This window comes from Giraffa tippelskirchi, chromosome 12 (genome assembly GCF_054371585.1).
Source record: "Giraffa tippelskirchi isolate mGirTip1 chromosome 12, T2T-mGirTip1v1.2.pri, whole genome shotgun sequence".
NCBI lineage: Eukaryota > Metazoa > Chordata > Mammalia > Artiodactyla > Giraffidae > Giraffa > Giraffa tippelskirchi.
This window is the reverse complement of record NC_137286.1, coordinates 47886261-47911449: the sequence shown is the minus strand read 5'-3', so window position 1 is coordinate 47911449 and position 25189 is coordinate 47886261. Positions and strand designations below refer to the sequence as shown.

The 25189-nt window shown below is 42.9% G+C and overlaps 1 protein-coding gene and 1 non-coding gene across 3 annotated transcripts in view; both read right to left on the bottom strand.

The window, feature by feature from the left end:
- The window catches only part of NTRK3 (neurotrophic receptor tyrosine kinase 3), a 424805-nt gene that overhangs the window by 128231 nt on the left and 271385 nt on the right, over window positions 1-25189 (bottom strand). The window lies entirely within an intron of this gene.
- Window positions 15342-15413, bottom strand: TRNAC-GCA (transfer RNA cysteine (anticodon GCA)). Its single transcript has one exon. It is a non-coding gene; the product is annotated as a tRNA-Cys (tRNA).

Sequence of the window (25189 nt, the reverse complement as noted above, 5' to 3'; positions counted from 1 at the left end):
TTCTGGGTTTTGATGATTTATGGCCTCACATGATCAAGTTCCAATAAGCCTGGGAAGAAAAGCCTTAGTGGGAGGAGGGGGTGGGGTGGGAAGGGCGCTGCTGGCTGCAAAAGCTGACCTGCAAGGCCCCAGATGAGATGTTCTGGGACGAAGATGGAAATTCCATCAGTCATCAGCAATGGAATTCCCCAAAGGCTCCCATTTTCCAGACAAGGCTGGGTATCTCCAGGGTAAGACCAGGCTCCTGTGGGTGCTTCTAAAAACTTCTCTCCTGCCACCCACCCAGTTTGTGAAGTGGGTTTGAGCATGAAGCCACTGACTTGCATCAAGGGATATTTTAACCAACATTCCTAAGAGGTGCGCCATGGGATCTATTTTCAGGTTGCTCGTGAGCATAACTCTGCATCCCACACTCCGCCCTTTATGTGGTGCTATGGGAGAAGCGTCTGTTAAATCACATTTGAGAAAGCTATTCTTCCTCTGAACAGCAGCCTGTAACCTAAAATATTTACCTCTGTGCTTTGGCCACTGGGATGCCTGGAGCCAAATCCATAAGCTCCCTCTAACATCAGGCACTTAATAGTCTAATCTTGCCACTTGTTTTATTTCCTTATATACTTATTTCCCCTATTTCCAGATATTATCATTCTCTTCATTGATCCCGTTGCATTGCCCATGTATATTTTTGCAAACCACCTCTAGCACTGTTTGCAATGAGACAGGATGTCACTGAATAAGTAACACATAGACACCATCCCTTCTCCCATGTAAATTTCATTTCCTATGGATTGAGGTATATAGATATGCTCCTGGGAGGGATACAGGGATCTTATATAAAGCTGCTGTGGGTACAAGCTTGATAAGTAGTTGAAGTGGGACAGTTCCCCTCCAAGATTACATCTTTGACACTTTGGATTGGGTCATGGAAGCCTGAACACAGATGGGGAAGAGGCATTGGGACAGACAAAAGAGACTTACTGGAGAACACAAATGACTCAGAGAGAGAGAGAGGCTTTTACATTGTACTATGATAGGATTCAACAGAACCAGACACTTTTCTACCATACTCGGTGAGACTCTACTCAAAAATATCGAATGAAAAGCTATTTTTTTTTCCTTTGGCTGTGCCAGGTCTTTGCTGTGGCATGCAGGATCATTTTGTTGTGGTGTGTGAGCAGCATATGGGATCTAGTTCTCTGACTAGGGATCGAACCCAGCCCCCTGAATGAGAGCACAGAGTCTTAGTAGCTGGACCACCAGGGAAGTCCCAAAATGCTGATTTTTATCAGCTCCTGATCCACAGACTTGGAGATTCTAAATATGCAGAGCTCAAACTTCTTGATGTTGTGATGGTCCTATTCAACTCATGTGGATATAGGCTTTCTGCTGCTGCAGTGGGGTAACAGAGGAGCCCTGAGTGGAAGTCACAGGATTCAGGCACAGCACAGGGCTAACAGTAGGTGGATACATACCAGTATGTTCATTGTCCAAATGCTGAAGTATGTCCACACCAGTTGGTATCTAGCCTCTGTTTTGAGTGACCAGATCCTCAATACCACTGAGCCAACCCCTGGCCCCTCCTCTGAGAATCTCTGCAGTTCATCAAAAGGGCCCCACACAAGGTCCATGTAGGCATCTGTTCAAACTGGGCAGCATCCATATAGGTTTAGATTTCTTTTTCCTGAATTTTTTTTTTTTTTTTTGAGATCTAGTACACATAAAATTCGGGCTTTCCTGATGGCTCAGTTGGTAAAGAATCGGCCTGCAATGCTGGAGACTTGGGTTTGATCCCTCAGTCAGGAAGATCCCTTGGAGAAGGAAATGGCACCCTACTCCAGTACTCTTGCCTGAGAAATCCCATGGGCAGAGGGGACTGGTGGCAACAGTCCATGGGGTAGTAAGTGTCAGACATGACTTAGCAACTAAACCACCACTATCATACATAAAATTCACTTTTTAAAACTGTATAATTCAATGGGCTTTAGTATATTCAAAAGGTTGTACAATAATTGTCCTATATAATTTCTGAACATTTTCATCCTTTTCCCACCCAGAAAAAAATCCCCCAAACCCCAGAAAAACAATTTATACCCATTAGCATCCGTCTTCAACCTCATCTCACATCGACCACTAATCTACTTTCTGTTAATATGAATTTGCCTGTATTCTGGATAAATCATATAAATGGGATCATAAAACATATGGTTTTTGGACTTTCCTGGTGGTCCAGTGGTTAAGAATCCGCCTGCCAGTGCAGAGGACACAAGTTCTATCCCTGGTCGGGGAAGATTCCACATGTCGTGGGGCAACTAAGCCCATGCACCTCAATGACTGAAGCCTGCTCACCTAGAACCATGCTCCGCAATGAGAAGCCGCCACAATAAGAAGCCCCGTGCACTGCAACTAAAGTGCAGCCCCCACTCACCACGACTAGAGAAAAACTTGGGCGCAGCAACAAAAATCCACAATAGCCAAAAACAAATAAATAAAATAAAAACATATGATTTTTGTGTCTGGCTTCTTTCACTTACCATAAAGTTTTCAAGAGTCATCCCTGTAGTTATATGTATTAGTACTTTGTTCCTTTTTATGCTTCAATAATATTCCACTGTACAGACACACTGTATTTTTAAAAATCCACTTTTCATTTGATAGACATCGGTTCCACTTTTTAGCTATTATGAATAATCCTGCTATGAACATTAATGTACAATTTTTTCGTAGACATATTTCTTTTAACTCTCTTGAGTATATACCTAGAAGTGGAGTTAAAGGGTTACATGGTAGCTCTATGTTTAATGTTTTTAGGAAATGCCAAACTATTTTCCAGAGTGCCTGGACCATTTTACCTTCCACCAGCAATATACAAAGTTTCCAATTTCTCAACATCCTTATCCACACTTGCTATTGTACAACTTTTTGATTCTAGCCATCCCAGTGGGTGTAAGGTGATATTTCAATATAATTTTGCATTTCCTAAATGGCTAATAATATTGAGCTTTTTTCCATGCTATTATCGGCCATTTGTATATCTTCTTGGAAAAATATCTATTCAAATCATTTTCCTATTTTTCAATGAATTTTCTTTTTATTGAGTTGTAAATGTTCTTTTCATATCCTAGATATAATTCTCTTATCAGAAACAATTTGCAAATATTTTCTCCCCTTCTGTGATTGTCTTTTCACTTTCTCAGTGATATCCTTGGAAGCACAAGAGTTTTCCATTTTGATGAAGTTCAACATATATATTTCTTCTCGTTGCTCATGCTTTTGGTGTCTTATTTAAGAAACCACTGACTAATCCAAAGCTATAGAGGTTTGTGCCTATGTTTTGTTCTAATAGATTAATAGTTTTAATCCTTATATTTAGGTCATGGATTCATTTTGAATTAGTTTTTGTATATGGCATGTGGTAGGAGGTTCAACATCATTTTTCTGCATGTGAATATCTAGTCATCTCAGCATCATTGTTGCAAAGACTATTCTATTCCCATTGAATTGCTTTGACAACTTTATTGAAAACCAATTGAACATAAATGTAAGGGTTGATTTCTGGACTCAATTTTATTTCATTGATTTGTATGTCTATCTTTATGTCAGGTACCATACTGTCTCAATTACTATAGGTTTGTAACAAGTTTTGAAATTGAAAGTTTTAAGTCCTTCAACTTTGCCTTTTTCAAGACTGTTCGGCTATTCTGAGTCCCTTGCATTTCCATATACATTTTAAGATCAATATATTAATTTTTGCAAAAAAAAGTCAGCCTGGATTTTTGATAGAAATCATATTGAATGATCAACTTGGAGAGTATCTTAGCTATATTGTCTTCCAATCCAAAAACTGCAATAGTTGTTAAACAAAAATAATATTAAAAAGAAGTTAAAGTATAAATAGAGAATTCCCTGGAGGTCCAGTGTTTAGGATGTTTTCACTGCCAAGGGCCCAGGTTCAATCCCTGGCCAGAGAACTAAAACCCCACAACCCCAAAAAGGCACACTCCCCAAAAAACCATAGAAATATTTATGTATTGATGTAATAATGGCCCACAGGATGTTGGGCTTCCTGGGTAGCCCAGCTGGTAAAGAATCCACCTACAATGCATGAGACCCTGGTTCAATTCCTGGATCAGGAAGCTCCCCTGGAGAAGGGATAGGCTACCCACTCCAGTATTCTTCGGGTTCCCTGGTGGCTCAGATGGCAAAGAATCCACCTGCAATGCAGGAAACCTGTGTTTGATCCTTGGGTTGGGAAGATCCCCTGGAGGAGGGCATGGCAACCCACTCCAGTATTCTTGCCTGGAGAATTCCGTGGACAGAGGAGCCTAGAGGGCTCCAGTCCATGGGGTCGCAAAGAGTCAGACACAACTGAGCAACTAAGTACAGCACAGCACACGGGAAGTTATGAACTCCCCTTTATGGGAAGTATTTACAGAGAAAGTTGATAATCTTGTCTAGGTGCAGTGTGAAAGAGATTTCCTCTATATGAAGGATATCATTCCTTTCAAAGTAAAATCTAAGAGTTGCCTTTTTTTGTTTTTTAGTTTTCTCCATTCCTCAAGCTATAAAACATTCAGTATCATCCACGAGAACTATAAAACTTCAAAGGACAAACATAAGTTCAGTCAAGGATGGATAATGGAAGACCTTGTTCAAGACATTTCCACTAGCAACCTGATTCTGCCCTCAAGGAAATGGTGACTCTGTTGATAGTATTTATGTGCTCTGACCCTCATCGCCATTGGCTAAAGCTGCCAGGAGTTACATGGAGGATGCAGGAGCCCTACCCCAATCAGTAACCCTATCTAAGATCCTCTGGAGAAGGAAATGGCAACCCATTCCAGTATTCTTGCCTGGGAAATCCCGTGGACAGAGGAGCCTGACAGGCTACAGTTCATGGGGTCACTTAGTGACTGAACAACAACAACAAACTACCAAACTAAGAACTGCCAGTTGAGGAATCAATGGGATCTCTGCTTTAATCTTTAGATTTGTTTTTTATTGTGGAGTAGCAAAGCAATAGACAAATAGGTAGACAGTTCCATTATTAACTTCATACTGAAATGGAAACAAAATTAAAACCCAAGAAAAACCTGAGAGGCTATGCAAAAACAACTTACTGGAAGCCCAGGGAAAACAAGACTCTTATGAATCAAAATCCCCAGGTTCTCAAAAACCAACAAAAAATGAAAACAAAGATGACTAAATCTCAGCCTATTACAAAAACTAGAGCATATTTCAAAATACAAACAAGAAGTAAACTGCTCAAGTAAAGAAGAGGGAGGAAGCCCAGGGAGCTTAGCAAGTAAGCCCAAACCAGATATTAACTGAGTCCTCAACACGCAAATAACTTTTGCAAAACACTTCAAGGTCAGAGAGAAGACTGCATCTACCAAGTGCATCCTGCCAGCATTTGGATCCTCAGCTCCACTCAATAATCACAGAGCCAACCATAGGCCTAGGGTTGAGAAGGGGACAAAAGAGATAAGATCAATGAATTACCTGACTAAAGCTTTACTAAGACAATTAAATGCTAGCTGCTGTCTTGTCTTTTGAAGCAGACAGGTGTGGAGTACAAGCAGAATGCTCTGGATCTAACTGACAACTATGTGGAGATAAGTTGGAAGGTCTAGAAGCAGCTACCTCTGAGCTTTGAAGCAACTCTATGGACTTGTAAACCTATTGACTATATCATTCACATGATTCATGGAAACTGTAGGCCAGTGTGTTTCAGAGCATTCTTGGAAAAAACCTTCACTGGCATGTTGGGAAGATTTACTATACACCAGGTGCTATTCTGAGCACCTGCCAGGTTTTAATTCCTTTAAAACATAGAACTCCAAGATCCAGGTACCATGTCTGATGAGAAAATTGAGGTACAGAGAGAGGTTAAGTTACTTTCCCAATGTTACATGGCTCCTAGGAGGCAGAGCTGAGATTGCAACATAGGTGAGATTCCTCCAGCACCCACACACCTAAGTATAACAACACTCTGTTCCTGCAAGAAGCAAGAGGGCCACGTAACACATTTTCAACCAGGGAATCACTTATTGCTTGAGCCAATATAACATATGGGGGAATAAACACTTTCTTAAGGAAAAGTTAAACCTGATGAGAATCCTCAAGGGAGTAAATAGGCATAAGGGTGTGGAGAACCAACTGCTATGATATATTTGGATTTTTTTTTTTGCACTAAGATTATCCACCCAATGGCTATTTTTAAGATGGAAATCTCCATGGTAATTGAGGAGATACGCCGTCATGGATGGGAAACTGGTCAGAGTATCTTGGAAATCCTTCCTCGATCAAGAGGAGAATCTCTTGCATCAGGGATACCTAAGAAAAGGGAGACAGGATAACAAGCATCTTCACTAGTGTATCTAGCTTTCTTGGGGTACTTCCATTTGGTGTGCCCCTGAGCTGACTCTGAGCTCTACCTTATCTGTCTTGTCCCTCAGCATCCGTACCATCATCCACCTGGTCTGATGCTCACACTTCATCCATCATAAGCTCCTTCACTCATTACCTACACTCTCCATCCTCAATGTACCTTCTGGTACCCTTGACCTCCAAGAGGGATTATACCAGAGTAACTGATTTTTAAATGACCCTCAGCTCTTCCAGGTAATACAATGCTAAAACAAAAGGTGTAAAGTATAGGAAGATCTCAAGAGATTTTCTGAATGTGCCTTGGGCAACAGGAGCAAAGTAGCCCAGGAAACGGGCAGATAAACTTTCACATGGGCAAGAAAAGGGGAATGCTTCTCATTAGTGGATAATGTAAACTCTGCAGTCTACAAAAGAAACACAGGGCAGATTCAAAGGTATTCCTTGAGGATATGGTTTCAGTATGTGTTACTTTGGCCAAAAATATCAACACAAAAGAGTTATATTAGAAGAATCATCATATGATTCCACAATCCCACTCCTGGGCATATATCCAGACAAAACTATAATTCAGAAAGATACATGCCCCCTCTTTGCTCAGAGCAGTACTGTTCATAGTAGCCAAGACATGGAAACAATGTAATTACCCATGGACAGATGAGTAGATAAAGAAGATGTGATACATATATACAATGGAATAGTACTCGGCCATAAAAAGGGAATGAAATAATGCCATTTGCAGCAACATGGATGTAACTAGAGATTATCATACTAAGTGAAGTAAGCCAGAAAGACAAAGGCAAATATCATATGAAATCACTTATATATGGAATCTAAAATATGACACAAATGAACCTATCTATGAAACAGAAGGGGCTTCCCTGGTGGCTTACCTGGTAAAGAATCCACCTGTCAATGCAGGACATGTAAGGGACACAAGTTCAATCCCTGGGTCAGGAAGATCCCCTGGAGAAGGAAATGGCAACCCACTCTAGCATTCTTGCCTGGAAAATTCTATGGACAGAGGAGTCTGGCGGGCTACAGTCCATGGAGTCACAAAGAGTCAGATACAACTGAGCACGCACACATACTCATACACATATGAAACAGGAACAGGTCACAGTCATGAAGAACAGATTTGTGGTTGCTGAAGGGGAAGAGAGTAGGAGAGGATAAGACTGGGAGTTTGGGATCAGCAGGTACAAACTGGTATATATAGGATGGATAAACCATAAGATCCTAGTGTATAGCACAGGGAACTATATTCCATACCCTGTAATAAACCATAATGGAAAAGAATATGAAAGAGAATGTATATATACAACTGATACACTTTGCTGTACAGCAGTAATTAAGACAATATTGTAATTCAACCATACTTCAATAAAAATAAATTTTGAAGAAACCCAGCTATTAGAAAGAGAACACATTGTCCTTCCCTTGTGCAAATTCAAGGAGCATCTCCACCAAGAAAAATATGCGTGCTGCTGCCTTCCACAGGACAAGAAAACGTGTAGAATTTAGCAAGTGTTTAGAGAATATGAAAGGCCAAACTTAAAAGGATCTATGTGACTCGGCCTTGAAATACAAGCAATTGAATTGGTAGAACCAGGGGAAGGACTGACCCAAGTGACTGGTGGTCTTGTGTGTGTGCGCGCTTAGGCACCCAGTCGTGTCCGACTCTTTGCGACCCCATGGGCTGAAACCACCAGGCTCCTTTGTCCATGGGATTTTTGGCACAAGCATACTGGAGTGGGTTGCCATTTCCTCCTCCAGGGGATCTTCCCAACCCAGGGATTGAACCCGTATTTCCTGCATCTCCTGCATTGGCAGACAGATTCTCCACCACTGCGTTACCTGGGAAGCCCAGAAGGTAGCAGGGTGGATGATAAAAACAAAATACTATTTCAATCATCCAAAAATATGTTTTTCCATACCTTTTATAATTATTCTAGGCTTTTTTCTTCTTATCCCTCACTGTCTCCATAAGAGTGTATCTCATGCAACGGATTTAAATGGCACAAGGATGAAATCTCTGCAGCTATTAATATCTTACACAGCTCAGGTGTCGTTCATTGCAAAGTGCTTTTCAGATTAGTGATAGAAATGTGACGCAGCTTCAGGTGGAAAAAAGGATAAGCTGAAAAGCCCTGCCCCATGGCATCGGCGGATTCTGGGACTTAAAGAAACAGTGCACATCTCCTTGACGTGAAAAATGGGCCAGCACAGGGATTGCCTTGGTGGGCCTGTGGTTAAGATTCCACACTTTCAATGCAGGGGGCGTGGGTTCAATCCCTGGTTGGGGAAATAAGATTCTACATGCCAAAAAATAAGTAAGTAAATAAATAGATGCAACTAAAAAACAAAAAAAAAGAAGAAGAGTAATAGGTCCCCACTTTAAAAAATGGGCCAGGGCAGCTGAGGCTCTAATATTATAGATTTATGAGAAGATGTCTATGAACACACACACATTTGAAGAGAAACACACAGAGACACACAGCTTGATTTCTGCACACACGCACACACACTGACTCACACATGCACAGCCCAACATAGACAGTCTCCAAACTGTATTCCAGAATACAGAATACTTGCCTTAGAGACATGAAACTATGCCATGGGTAATTGTTACACTCCCTTCCTCTTGTGGGGCTTCCCAGGTGGTGCTAGTGGTAAAGAATGCACCTGCCAATGCAGGAGACATAAGAGACTCAGGTTTGATCCCTGGGTCAGGAAGATCCCCTGGAGGAGGGCATGGCAACCCACTCCAGTATTCTTGGAGAACCCCATGGACAGAGGAGCCTGGCAGGCTACAGTCCATTGGGTTGCAAAGAGTCGGACACGACTGAAGTGACTTAGCAGGCATGCTTCCTTATGTATGGAAAAGGGACAGAAACTCATCTCAGGAGAGACTTCTCAGCTGAGAAACACATGTGAAAACTGACAAAAAGCACATGGAGCCCTGAGGCCAGAGCCACACGGAAGCAGTGGAAGGATATGTGAAGGTTTGGTTTGGAAAGAGGGAGACACGGAACCTGGAAGAGCCAGGGGAGTCCAGGGCGCTAGGACATGCCCTGTGAGATGTGGATCCTGAGAATGAGAGCTGGAGTTATATTCATCATGACTCTCTGACAGGGGTATTATTACCCCCATTTTACAGACAAGGCTCGAGAAGCTGCAGCAGGATTATTGGAGATAAGCAGCTGACAGTTGGCAGAGCAGCACTAAAACCCAGTGTCAAAGCCGGGGCTTGCTCTCAACACAGCATTGCTGGCTGAGTGTCTCCAGGCAGAACACTGCGGTCCGGGGAGTGGGTCCCCAGGAGGCTGATTCTTAGGCCAAGACAGTGAGGCCTTTCTCACAAATAGAACGTCCTGCACATAGGCTGGACCACTGTGGAAAGAGGAGCTTTAGGTCACTAGAAGAAAGGTATTAAGATGGATGACCACCTGCAAGGGGTATGAAGGAAACCCAAGATTAGAAAGATCTCTCGACTCTCCTTCAGTCCTAAGATGTTCTTTGTTGAGAAACAAGCAAAGACCTGTATCAGGAAACCAATTTTTCCTGCCTTCAGTATGTCTCCAGATATGTGAAATTCTGCCATAAAAGATGTGCTCATTTGAATCAAGGCAAGGATAGGGCAGAGGAATCTGAAGACCTGACTTTTAATTCTTCTTCTCTTCCACACCTACAAACCCGCTTTGTTTCCTGGGCAAGCCACACAACCTCTCTATGCCTCAGTGATCCTATCTGTCAAATGGGTGGATGAGTGGGACACCTAAGGATCCTTCTTATGATGCTGCACTTCCACATCTTCTTGGTTGTGGAGGCAAATGGTCCTTCACAACCAGAGCTCTGCAGCATCACTGCAGGAGAGGATTTGCCCACAAATTATCTACTAGGCTGACTTGGCCACTTCTCTCTAGATATGCTAAGAACCAAGGGAACCAAAAGATTTTTATACACTAGAAAGAAAGAGGTTCTCATTCAGAAGAGAGGTGTCCCCTGAAAGAAAGAAGCTGAAATTAATTTGGGTTGGGCCTCTCCAGGAGAGAAAATAAAGACAGAATGCTGAGACTAACTAAGACGGAATATAATTCTAGAACCTGCAAGGGAAGAGAGGCGGTTCTGGGAGAAGTTTTGTGTGTAGGATGTTAGGAGGGACATTTTGGTGAAAAAGGAAGGTGGCACATCCGCTTCTGATGATGCCAAAGCCACCAAGTCACAGAGTCTCTTAGGACAAAAGTCTTAACCACTCAAGGCTTCTGTTTCTTGTCTGTAAAGCAAAAAGATTGGATGGACTCAATAGCTGCCAAATTTGCTTCAGGATCTCTGAATCTCTAGGAAGCTGGCCAGCCCGCACTCAGACTACCAACCAGAATCTTGGGATGGAATCCAGGACACAGTGATTCCTAGATGCTTCTGGATGATTCCAGTGAAGATACCTGAGAACATATATTTGGTACCCACGGAACTAGGTGACCTTTAAGAATTTCACATTTTAAATTCTCTGCCTCCAGGAAGTGAGTATGTTTTCCCATCCCCAGTCTCCTGGCACTTTGGCCATCTGATACAAACAGTGGACTCATTGGGATAGACTCTGATGCTGGGAAAGATTGAGGGCAAGAGGAGAAGGGGGTGACAGAGGATGAGATGGTTGGATGGCATCACCAACTCAAAGGACATGAGTTTGAACAAACTCCGGGAGATACTAAAGGACAGGGAAGCCTGGCGTGCTGCAGTTCATGGGGTCGCAAAGAGTTGGACACGACTTAGCGACTGAACAACAACCACAACCCCAGTCTCCTGGCACTCAAGGTTCTTGGTGGCAGTAGAAGGACAATGAGGAGGAACCAGGGCTCTGCCACCAGCAATTCTTCACGTGAAACAGATGCTCCAACCTTCTCGATCCACGCTCCATTATTCATAAAGTCATATCAATTACCGAAATATTATCTTGACCATGAGCGGGAAATGGAATAAATAAGATCCACCTCCATGAGGACTGTCTCCTTTTGCTCTCTGTGCTGGAAGAGTCCCTTTCCATTAGCAGCAGCTCAGATATCCCCGACTTTGCAGACCAGCCCCCTTCTAGGGCCCAGGAAAGAAACACAGTAGGACTGAAGTGGAGGGCTATCAACACTCAGCACAAGGGAGACAGACTCCTGGTGCTCCTCTCTGTCTCCTTCATGGGGCCCTCTGGTCGCGAGAGAGAAAGGTCAGTCTAGTGCGAAGAGAGCTGTCACTGTCCATAAATTTTTGAGACTTTATAGCTAAGAGGATTGGGAGAAACCTCGGCCCCAGAGGCATATTCAAGGAGTTTAATTCTTTCTCAGTGTCATTAAAAATATGAGGATAATGCGGGTGATGATGATGACGCTGATGACGGCAATATTAGCTAACATCAATTTATGGAGCTATGACTGTGTGCCAAGCTCTTTGCAGACATGTCTTTTAAACCCTTATTTTAAAAATTATTATAAATGAACACACAGTTCAGACCTAGTAATTTCAATCATAATTACATCTCCAGTGAAAACGTGTGTGTGTGGACATGTGTGTGTGTGTGTGTTTGCTCAGTCACGCAGTCATACCTGACTCTTTGCAACCCCATGGACTATAGCCCACCAGGCTCCTCTGTCCATGGGATTTTCCAGCAAGAATACTGTAGTGGGTTGCCATTTCCTTCTCAAGGTGATCTTCCTCGCACAGGGATCAAACCCGCATCTCCTGGTCTCTTGCATTGGCAGGAGAACTCTTTCCCACTGAGCCACCTGGGAATCCCAAGGACATGTGTATATACATTCACCAAAACATATGCTTTAGCATTTTAATATCTACATTCAGCATTATTTTGGAGAGAAAAAAAAAAAAAAAGTCAACCAACAGTGAAATGTATAAATGAACTGTGATATAGTCACATGATGGAATATAACAGAGCAGTGAGAATAAACTAACTCCAAGAATACATATTGTGTGATTCCACTTATATAAAGTTTCAAAGCAAGCAAAACTAATGTACAGTGTGATAGAAGGCAGACAATTGTATACCTTTGGGAGGAGTAGGTGCTGATTAGAAGGAGCATAAGACAGTTCCTGGGGTGCTGGTTACTTGGGTCTAACCAGCATTCATGTACCTGTACATCTATAATTTGTCTGCTTGATTTATACTGTGTTGGCCAAAAGATTCATTTGTGGCTTTCCATAAGATCTTACAAAAAAATCCAAACAAACTTCTTTGGCCTAACCAATATCTCAATAAATAGTGATGGTGGTTTAGTGAGAAGTTGTGTTCGTGTCTTATGACCCCACTGAATGCAGCCCATCAGATGCCTTTGTCCATGGGGTTTCCCAGACAAGAACATTGGAATGGGTCATCATTTTCTTCTTCAGGGGATCTTCCTGAGCCAGGGATCAAACCCAAGGACCCACATCTCCTGCATTGCAGGCCAATTCCTTACCAATAAGCCACCAAGGAAGCCCATATCTCGATAAATGGCTTATATTAAAAACATAAAGAGGGTCACAAACTAAAATGACCGCAAAGGTCAGGTGAACAATGTAAATGAATGGGAGGAGTCAAGGATAAGCCCACAGGGACTGAAGGGGATTCTGGCAAAAGGGACAAAGTAACGCTCTTTTCAGAAAAGGCTGCTGTCTCTAGGCTCTAGCTAATAGTTGCCACATAAGAACACAAGCCACTTTTGCCTTTCACATTTCATGAGAAACTGTAAGTATGGAATGATGATATGCACTTTCCCAAGTTTTAGCCATTAGCCACCAGTGCAAAAACATCACACGCTCTGCAGAGGTCAAACAAGACACCTCTGTGGGTGGCATGTGGCCGTGAGGCTGCTGGTTTGCACCTCTGCCCTGCAAGGTCCTATTTTGCAAGTGAGTAGTTGAATGACTCAAGCATTCACAGCTTGTAGGTGCTGAAGCAGAGGTTGGAACAAGTCCAGATTCTTCTACTAGAACAGGTGACCACTGCTGTTATAAGAGGCACCTCTGCACCTATTCTCAGAGCCTCCTCGGATCCAGTCGGGAAAGAACACACTATAGAATTTTGTCCTTCCTAAGGATACTGTGGACTCCTTTGTCCCCTGGGTCACCAAACCGATGCAAGCCAAAGCATCTGGTATAGGAAAGAAGAAATGCTCTTTCGAATGATCAGGCATGGGAGTTGGCCTCAATTTGCCTTCAGATCTAGAAGGTAAAGCTATGTGGTCAGCTGGTCCATTCCTCACCATCATGTCACTGCTCTCTAGTTGCTTTCCCCACTACCCAGTATCATTTTGTATAGCAGAAAAAAAGAATGAATTCAAATGTCAACCAACAGCAGGATGTATAAATTAACTGTGGTATAGTCACACAATGGAAATATATCTCATCCCCCTACTCCAGGGCTCTAGAACCTAGCTCTTCCACAAATCTCGTGGCCTGGGCTCTGCCTACTGCTTCTACCTCTGACACCACCCTTCTTTTGCAAACTGTTTCCAATTTTGGATGCAGTAGCCCTTTCCAACAGCTGTAATGCCATCTCCATCTCCTTTCCCTTTCTCTCCCTAATACGACCCCAACTCCACAGCTCTGTGCTTTATCTCTCCTTTCTCATTCAGCATTGCTTCATTCTCAAGGCTCCATCCACCACCTGATCTCTGATTGTGATTTAAGATATGAATATCTTAGGGGCTTCCCAGGTGGCACAGTGGTAAAGAATCCTCCTGCCAACACAGGAGGTGTGGGTTCAATCCCCTGAGAAGAAAATGGCAACCCACTCCACTATTCTTGCCTGGAAAACTCCATGGACAGAGGAGTTTGGCAGACTACAGTCCATGCGGTCGTAAAGAGTCGGACACAACTGAGCACCCACACAAGTGTGTTTGTATCTTGGGGAAAGGAGAAAATTTATGTAAAAGAAATTGGTAGCTCTTTCTCCAAGCTTTTTACTATTTTTTTCCCCTGCAGTAAAAGGAAAGGTAGAGAAAAATTAAACTATGCTTTTCTATTTTAAACAATGAATAATATATTGAAGATATTAATATATTGATAACAGATTTTCCTGAAAGCAATTTAATAAACACATTGAATAAGCAGAGTTTTAGTGTAAAAGATACACATTCTAATTTTGTCTACTAAGGTCCAATAACAGAACTTGCAAATTTAAGAGCAAAAAATGAGCAAAATGTATGTCCAGCCATTTTAGGGTTTATACACATCCACCCCCCATGCCCCCATGCAGCCATGCAAAATATCAATGAATCGTCATACTAGAAATAAGCTAGGTTGGTTAACAGGTCTGATTGTATCATTCACAGACACCATTCAGGGTGTTTCTGAATCGCTCACCTGATACCATACTGTAGTTTAATAGTAGTTACTTGGACTTGGCTTGAGAATTTTTAATTCAGAGTTCATGCCATCACACATTCTGCCACCCTTACACTACCAAGAAAGGGGAAAAAAAATTCTTTTTCTTTTTTTGCAAATATTCTTCTTGTTCCTTTCTGATCCATTGTTTGTTGGGGCATCTTTCTGTCCCCAGGTATTAGCTTCAAAAGGTTTGAAATAAACAAGCAGGGCCCTCAGGCCATTACATCTTGGCTTCTGCAACGTACCTTTCACTCCACGTATCCAGAACTACTGACTCTCCCCAGAACCAGTCTCTATACCTTTGCACATGCTGTTCCTTCTGCCCAGGGCTTCTCAACTTTTGCTGCCTATAACTCCTACTCACCAGAAAGCATTTACAGACAGAAAACTCAGTCTGTGGCTTGTTTTTAAATTGGGATTGACACACATACGCTATTATACTATGTATAAAGTGAAAGTGAAGTTGCTCAGTCATGTCTGACTCTTTGCCACCCCATGGACTGCAGCCCACCAGGATCCTCTGTCCATGGGATTCTCCAGGCAAGAGTACTGGAGTGGGTTGCCATTTCCTTCTTCAGGGGATCTTCCCGACCCAGGGATCGAACCTGGGTCTCCTGCATTGCAGGCAGACGCTTTACCCTCTGAGCCACCAGGGAAGCCCATACTATGTATAAGGTAGATACTAATAACAACCTACTGTATAGCACAGGGAACTCAACTGAATGCACTGTGATGACCTAAATGGGAAGGAAGTCCAAAAGGGGGGGATATATGTGTATTTATATGAATGGCTGAGTCATTCTGCTCTACTAACAAAATGTAGAAACTAACACAATATTGTAAAGCTATGCTTCAATAAAAATTAATTTTAAAAATAAATACAATGACCAAAATATAAGAAAAGAACATATTTAGTTGTAATATTCTATATAAGGAAGAAATAAAATTGCCCTTAAATGCTTTATAATTATATATGCAAAATCCTGAATCTTGGGCTTTTCTCTTCCATTTTTAAAAATATCTATTTATTTGGCTCTGTCAGGTCTTAGTGGCAGCACTTGGACTCTCTAGTTGTAGCATGCAAGACTCAGGAGTTGTGGTGCCCAGGCTTAGTTGCTCAGTGGCATTGGGATCTTAGTTCCCCAACCAGGGATCAAACCTGTGTCCCCCACATTGTAGGCAGATTCTTAACCACTGGAGCACCAGGGAAATCCCTCTCTTTCGCTTTTAAAGTTAAATATTTTAAGTAAGTTCTTTTAAAATCAAAATGAAGAGGGATTTGAGAAAATTTAGCTGGGGACTCATTAGAATGTGGTTCTACTCTTAATTCTATGAAGGACTCACAAAATGAATGTATTTCCATATTTAACAGAAAGAGGTTAGATATACCTAAATTCAGTATGTCAAGGGGGCATTCGTTGTATTGGCATACTTTTCGAACCTTTGGAAATGATAATTAAATTCTCACTAATCTGGTATTTCCTAGCAAAACTGCCTCCTCTACCAGAGGAGGTGAAGGCGTGAAGATCTAGGACCGAGTCATGGTTCATGGTTAACTAGGAGGAGAAGCCAGGACCAGAGACACCCAGGCCCTGGCTGTGAGCGTGTGAGTCAGTCACTGAACAATGTCAGTGTGAACACTGGATTGGACACAGAGAGACACTGCCCTCCTCACATTTCTCCACCAAGAAGAAAGTGTGATTTGCCAGTGATGCCAAGCCAAATCTGCATGACCAAATACTCCCAGAACGATCTGGTAGGTCAAAAGTATTCTAATGACATCTCAAATTCCTTTGTAAAAATTTTTAATTGGAGGATAATTGCTTTACAATGCTGTGTTGGTTTCTGCCATACAACAAGGTGAACGAGTCATCAGTATACATATGTCCCCTCCCCCTTGAGCCTCCCTCCCACCCGCACCCCATCCCACCCCTCTAGGTTGGCATTGGCATATATACACGACAATGTGTAAAACACATCGCTAGTGGGAAGTTGCTGTATAACACAGTGAGCTCAGCCTGGTGCTCTGTGTCAAATTCCTTCTTTAATGTAACTAAGGCAGACTCTGATCACGTATCAGTAGCCTACTAGCTAGAATTTAGTGATTGCTTTCTAAGTGCAGGCAACGGTTTCAAGCCCCTTGCATCCATCGTTTAATACACAGAAAGACCCTATGAGGCAGGTCCTTCCATTAATCCAATAGAGACTTAGATGACACAACAGCAAATCCAAGCTCTAATGTCCATCCACGTCTACACATGGGAAGACCTGGGGGACCATGAAGGAGAAACACCCACTGTTCTTTGAGAAATTCCACATTCAGCTGTCTGACTCCTATCCTGCCATCACATGAACCACAGACCCACAAGTTAACGGATGCCTGAGCGGACTAGGACAATCCAATGCAGCCATTTTGACAAGGCTGCCAGGACATGGGGGTTTTGATATAAAGGAAGCATTTTGACACCATTTGAAAGATGGTTGGATGGCACCACTGACTCAACAGACATGAGTTTGAGCAAACTCTGGGAGATGGTGAAGGACAAGGAAGCCTGGTGTGCTGCAGTCCATGGGGTTGCCAAGAGTCAGATATGACTGAGCGACTGAACAACAAAATAGTGATACAAATCTTCACACTTGCATTCTTATTATTTCCAAAGAACAGGCCTGATCCCTCCCCACATCTTGTTTACTCCATTTCTCACTGTCATGACATTCTGATCTCCAAGCTTTGACAAAGTCCCCCATTTGGAGTGGCCTGGAAGAGCACAGAAGTCTCAAATGGTGTGAAGATAACACATGAGAGTCTTCGTTTATATTACTGTTAGCCAGAAGAGTGTTTACACATTCACATCAAAACAACCACAGCGGGACTTCCCTGATGGTCCAGCGGTTAAGAATCTACCAGTGCAGGGGACACAGGTTCAATCCCTGGTTAGGGAAGATCCCACATGCTGCAGGGCAACTAAGCCTGTGGGCCTCAACTACTGAGCTCATGCTCCCTAGAGCCTGTGCTCCACAACAAGAGAAGCCACTGTAATGAGAAGCCCGAGAACCAAAACCAGAGAAAGCCCGTGTAGCAGTGAAGACCCAGTGAAGCCACAAATAAATAAATAAAATGAAAATACTTAAAGAAAAACAATCAACCATAGCAACATAACCTATTTGTTTGCTTACTAGTGTTCTTAGCACCCAAAACAATATCTAGAATTTAGGAGATGCTCAATAAATGTCTACTGAATGAATAAAATTTTTAAAATACTACCAATAGTTGTATCAAAACTCACCTCAACTTCTTTAACTATTTTAGATGGAAGGGGGAGAAAAAGCACCATGAATATCTTACATAGCGCTTCACATACTTTGGTGTGGATCAGAGTCACTTGGAAGATTTATTAAAACACAAATTGTTGAGCTCTGCCCCCAGAGTTCTGATTCAGTGGGTCTGGGGAAAAAGGTCTCAAGAATTTGCATGTTTAACAAGTTTTCAAGGTGACGCTGATGCTGCTGGTATGGGGACCACCCTTGAGAACCATTATCCTATAGGAATGATGGCTTTCTGAAATTCCACTGTCATCTCTAGGGTGACAGGACACTTAAAAGTCACAAACACCATCTTCCTTTGGGTCAGAGTTTAACCAGGCAATGGAGATCTCAACGGAAACATGGTGCTTGCCTAGCATAGGTTCAGCACAGACTCAGCACAGTGAGCCATCAGCCAGTGTTTGTCAATGGAATACCTAAAGACACAAAACCATAAGCTTGGGGATGCTAACACAACCAGTTTCCCAAAGAAAGAATCAAGAAGTTTCCCAGTGTGCTGTTTGTCAACTGCAAATCATGTGAAGCCAATTAGAAGTTAAGTAGAAACAAATTCCCTCTGTTTTTTTCTTTTAATTTTCATAAGTCTTTTATTAAATACAATTGGACTATACAGACCATGGAATATTCTCTAGGCCAGAATACTGGAATGGGTAGCCGTTCCTTTCTCCAGGGGATCTTCCCAACCCAGGGATAGAACCCAGGTCTCCCACATTGCAGGTGGATTCTTTACCAGCTGAACCACAAGAGAAGCCCCAAATACAATTCTAAATATAATAATGGAATATGATTTTTGTGATACAGGTCTACTAATGAGAAGAATGGAATTCCATTTTAGGGGGTGATAAAATTTCTCCTCTTCCTTCCTTCCTTTCTTTCCCCTCCTTCCCCATCTTCTTCCTCCTCTCTTAGACATTCCTCTTGGGTCTCTCTCTTTGAATACTCCACGCTGTGTTGGTTGCTTTCTAGGATTGCTATCTAACTATTTGACGGACTTACTGCTCCTGTGTGGGCATGCTAAGTCACTTCAGTCATGTCTGACTCTTTGCAACTCCATGGACTGTAGACCACCAGGCTCCTCTGTCCATGGGATTCTCCAGGCAAGAATACTGGGGTGGGTTGCCATTTCCTTCTCCAGGGGATCTTCCCAACCCAGGGATCAAACCTGGGTTTCCTGCATTGCAGGCAGATTCTTTATCAGCTGAGCCACCAGGGAAGCCCAAGCATACTGGAGTGGGCTGCCATGCCCTCCTCCAGGGGATCTTCCCGACCCAGGTATCGAACCCGCCTCTCATCTACGTTCCCTGTCCTATTGCCCTGACAATTTCCTTTATACCTTTTGTGTTTTGGAGCCACTGTCTTCCTCTTTCTTAGTTGACTCATTTGTTTTGGTGGGGAACATGTTCCAGGGACTTCCTAAGAAAGGGGTACATAGAGTAAAAATATCTGTGTATCTGAAAATGTTTCTATTCTGCTACTAAACCTGATTAACTCTCATCTGTGGCCATTTCTCATACTCCTTTTGTCCTTGGGGGTTTATGTCTGAAAATGCCTTTACTGTTATTTTAGTGGAGTTCTGGGAGGGAGTGGAAATAAACATAGATAACAGAGTTAAAGTTTCACTTACTATTCAACGTCTTTTCCCTTTATTAAAATACTTCCTCCCCACCAGACAGAAGAGCTAGATAGCCAGAATAATGGTTACATTTCCTAGTTTCCGGTGGAACTTGAATTCCCTTTGTGAACTGATGCATTAAGTAACATGAAAGCTGCATGGGAATCAAACAGATGCCTAGCCGCAAGTTGGCTTCCTCTTTAATGCCATTAGGAACTCAGACAGTCTTCTCAAAAAGATCTATCTCGTGCAAATGACGTTTCTGATCAGATGCAAGGACTCAGCAGCGCCTGGTTTCAAGAAGTTAGAGAAAATATTAAGACAGTCATACTGTATCTTATCAGGAATCCAATGGGGCAGTGTGGCAGAGCTCCTTGAAAGTTTACTAAAAAACAAAGAATCACTCCACAGAGAAATGGCAGTATTTCAAGTGCTTCAAATTTGTGGAATTATTGGAACAAACTGTACTCGATAAGGATGTTTCTGGGTTCAACTGCAGAATTCCCCGAAGTCCCTAAAACCAATTTCTGTAGCAATTACCGCACCTAAGTCAGACAGTTCACTTTTGTCAGACGTTCCTTATTAAATGACCCAGACAAAATCAACTTCTTTCGGGGGAATGAAAAAGATTGCATTTCCACTTATAGGTTCAAGAGAAGTGAGAAACATCATGAGAGAAGAGCCCTTGGACCCAATCCCCCTCCTGCCTCCAGATAATCACGTGGCTTTACATCCCAGAAATGTTTCTGACCCTCAGTTTCCTTGCCTGTAAAATGAAGAGACTGGTCTTAATGGCGTGCTTAGGTCTTTTTCAGACTAAAAAAATAAAATAAAAATGTCTATGTTCTATAAGGAAGTTAAGTGAAAGAGAATTAAAGAACAGGAAAGGGAGAAGTTTGCTTTCAGCCAAGTTCTATTCCTGGAATCATTTTGGGTCCAAGATTTGAAAGTACAAATAAAAGTGAGGATTATATTGCAATTGACTGGTTATAAAACCAAGGCCAGCTAGGACTTGATCTCGTGTTTTGCCACTTTTTAACATGGCAAAAATACCTGCTTCTCCCAGGTGCTTCAGAAACCAGTGCTTCTGGGACTCCGCCAGGTACAACCTCTCCTGCAACACAGCAGCTGACTCTTCACAGAAACACTGTCTCTGATTCCTCTACTTGCCAGCCCCAGAGACTCGCCTATTTTTCCCCCCAAAGCAAAAGGCATCGGTCTCTCTATGTTTAGGAATGCACACAACAAATCAAGAAACAAACTCATATGTGAAGAACAAAAATCTTGGCCTTAAAGTGCAGGCAAACTTCCATTCCTGTAAGCCTATGAAAACAACATAAATAAATCAGAAGGCGTCAACCTGCTGGCAGGGATCACTGAATCTCTCTGGCTTTCTAAGTAACATTCCTTGTGCTGAAAAGGATAGGCAGTCACTGTTTCATTTCTCTCCTTTCTGGGACAGGGTCTTTCTCAGTGTCTTTCTGACACTGTCCCTAAATTGAGAGAGAATCATCTACTTTGTTTGACCTTCCTAATGATGCTATCAGTGGTGTGTTTGCTTCTCAACTCACCCTCTGCTTCTGAGAATCTGATAACAGTAAGTGTGGTAAACCAAGATTGGAACAATTTAAGTGCAAATTCTGTGAATAAATGCATCATTGTTATTTCAAAAAACCTATTCTACGTAATATGTCAACAGGATGCTTCCTCTACCAAGGGCTCCACTCCGGTGACCTCTAAAGCCCCCTTTCTGTTTCCAGCTACTGCTGCTGTGGCCTGGAGGCTTCTGACCTTCCATCTCTCCCCCGCAGAAATCCTCCTTTACTTTCTAGGAAGCTCAAACCCTCCTTCCTCCGTGGAACTTTCACCCAAGCCTCGGTTTCCCCTAATTTAAACAAGCTGGCACTCTCTGAGAACACCTGGCCCTTTCCTGGCAGGATTTCTGTGATAGCATCCCCGATGCACGCCTCATGCCTGGATCACAGGAACCGGGTTCAGCCTCTCTCTCCCCAGCTGGAGCATGACCCCCCTCACGCGGGGACCCCGCCACTCTGTTCTCCCTCAATCTCACGGCAGCGACGCTGCAGCATCGTCATTGCTCTATAATTATGAGCTCTGTGCGAAAACCATCTTCCCTCCTCATTTTTCTCCCACACTGTGTTTACCCCGAAGTTGGCATTGTGATAGAGAAAAAAAGCAGTGCATTTTGACTGACTGATCACCAGCTCAAACACAGGCACCGACGTGAATAGGACCCCGACCACATGTATGGAGCCACTAAAAACAGCTGCATTATTTTTAATAAGATGAAATAAAGGTCAATGACATGTCGTTAAACAACAAATTTAGATTATAAGACTGTATGCAGAATATTATCTCATGTTTGCATAATACACGTGTATGTATAGGCACAGGCATGTCTGCTTCTGTGATTTGTTATAAATGTAAAAAAAAAAAAGACTGGAAGGCAGTGCACCAAAGGGTTCATAAATCGCTGAGGGCAGTATTGAGGGTAATTTCTATTTTCTTCTTTGTATTTTTTTGGATTCCCCCCACCCCCCCTGAAATATTTACAATGAACAGATACTACTTTGGAACCAGAGCAAATATTAGCCTTAATTTTTTTCTTAAGAAGCAAAGAGAGGTGAAGCAGAGCTGTGACTCATCTATCACCATCAACAAAGGACCAGTACTGAACACACAGCTCCCACCAGTTCCTGGTCAGGAGATGGAGCGAGAAGCCACAGACAGTTTTGCTTAAGGACCAAGAACCTAAATTTTCGCCCCTAAGTATTCCTAAGCATTCCATCACTCCTTCCTATGAACCTTCTCCTGGCCGGAAACAGGAATGAAGGGAGCAGGGCACAACCTTTAAAAGAATGACCTAGCCCAAGGACATGACATAAACTGGAGCCAAAAAGATCCAAGAAGGCAGATGAATCGACTTCCACTAGACAATGAGCCTCAGAACACACTCATTATAACATATCAGCAGCTAAATGCCACACCCACCAGGGTCAGGGCAGTTCCAAGGCTGACCATCAAAGACCAAAAAGTGGAGTTTCCTTGGTGACTGAGGGATAAAGAATCCACCTGCCAATGCAGGTGACATGGGTTCCATCCCCGGGCCAGGAAGATCCCACATGCTGTGGAATAACAAAGCCTGCATGCCACAACTATTGATCCTGTGCTCCAGAGCGTGGGTGCTGCAACTACTGTGCCCACGTGCCACAGCTACTGAAGCCCACAGGCCCTAGAGCCTGTGCTCTGCAGCAAGAGAAGACACCACGATGAGAAGTCCGCACACAGGAACTAGAGAGTAGCCCGCATTCGCCGTAACTAAAGAAAGGCCGCAACTAAAGAAAGGCCTACAGAGCAGTGAAGACCCAGCACAGCCAAAACTAATAATAAAAATTTTAAAAGACCAAAAAGTGGGTGGTGGCCCAATTCTTGTAAATCCCCAGCCCCTCCCCGAAATAGTTGGAATAATCCACCCAGTCGTTAGCCCATGAGATTACCCAGCCCATAAAAACTAACCACACCACATTTCAAGGTCACTCTCACCTTCTGAGATGGCCCACACTCTGTCTGTGGAGTGTGTTTCTTTCTAAATAAATCTGCTTCTTCAATCCACTTTGTCTCTCACTGAATTCTTTCTGTGATGAGACATCGAGAACCCGAGCTTCATTAAGTCCTGAGACCAGGTGTGCGATCTCAGTTAAAAGACAGTGGTTTCAAGTCCCGACCTAAGTTACATGGTTTGAGGACCGCAAGAGTTGTAGCTGGTTTGGGGCATTTTGCTGAGACCAAGAGAAAGGAACAAGCTTAACTCTAGTTTCGGAACTAGGCCAACCTCTCCGGCCAACTGTGCCCAGGAGGGCACTCCCGCTCCCAGGGGCCTTTCACTCAGCGCCTCTCACTCTTTACATTCCAACAATGTGAAATGACGGATACTTTTAATACAAGAGACCTGTCATTTATTTATTAGCTGGGGACAGGCGCTGCAGTGGAGAAGGATGCATTATAAATCAACTCCTTTCTCAGTCATTAAAAATTAATCCAGTTCATAATGTAGAACCTCAGTAATTTCTTTATTAGAGCAGCGTGTCATTTCTTTTTTTTTTTTTTCCTTTTCTTCCAGGTTTTGTTTTTTACACCCTCCCATCCCTGAGGATACTTTTTTTTTTCTCACAATGGGCTGGGTATAAATTACTCCCCGGGAATGCTATCAGGAAATATAGCCTTTCAGACAGAGGTTACAATGGAGCAGTGGAATCAACAGTCTGCAAAAAAAGAAGAAAAGACTGCTGACCAATTTCCCCTCAGAAATATGGTCTTACAGCGCCTTCCCATTGTGCCCTATGGAAGCTCAATTATGATGTTCTTCATTTATTTCAGACCTACCCTGCATCAAAAATGGAAGACATTTTAGGTCCTTGATAGGCTAGATAGAAATAAATACAAAAGGCCGGTGATTCTTCCTTGCAGAGGAAACTTCATTAGCATTTCTCTTTTTTTTTAAAACATCAGTACATATTGATCTACTTTAAATGACTACCTAATATTCCATCATATAGATGCACAAACATTTTTAAAAGTTGCTCCCCCTTGATGGGTCTTTAGGGAGTCCCGGAGATTGGTTGCTACCAACAATGTTTTCATGTAGCTTCTCTAATGTGTCCAAATTCACTTGGCAGTCACCAAAAAAGTGCAGAGGTATTAGAAGTCCAGGCCCAGACCAGAAGCCCTTCATATACCTCCCGCTTTAGGCCTGGGATTCAAGGATGTCAAGCAGAAAGATGATACTGGATATGCCAAGAGGCTGCTAAGTTGAGCCTCTGAGAAAGCTTCTCTTTGATTCTTCCCCTGAGTGGCAACTCCAGGAAATGTAAAAACTTGGAACTATAAAGAGGGAAACGTCTGTGCTCCCTGACTTCAGAGGAAGTAAATGGGAGAATTCAGAATCTATGTGCATCCCCTTCCCACCTTGGGAACATTGAGAGGTTTGCAGCGGTTGGGTCAACCAGATGACCTTCTCAGATGACCTGCCAAAGGCTGTGTATGAAAGATAGGTGCCTTTGCCACACCTGCCTGCACTGCTCTCTGAAAATCTATCCAGCTCTGGGCAGAGGGGTCTCCCTGAAACGAACAGTATGACCCCAGCCCAGGCAACTGGTGTGGATGTCTTTGTCAAACCAGCCACGATGGAGTTAATACTCTTAAGTAACAAATCCTCACAAATCCCCAAGCACATATTTAAAATCTATTTTCAGAATCACACTGAGTGTAATTCAACCAATCAATGAGCCATTAGGAGGTTAGTCTCAACACTCTTCACTACCAGTGGCATTAGGGCTGCCCGACTCAGCAGAACCGAGTTTGAAGAGTTGCTGTGTCACCAGCAATTGTAGATCTGGGGACAGAAGTGAATCCAGTGCCTGGTGAGAGGCATGGCTGGCTACCATCTGGGTGACAAATTAAGCTACACAGCTACCA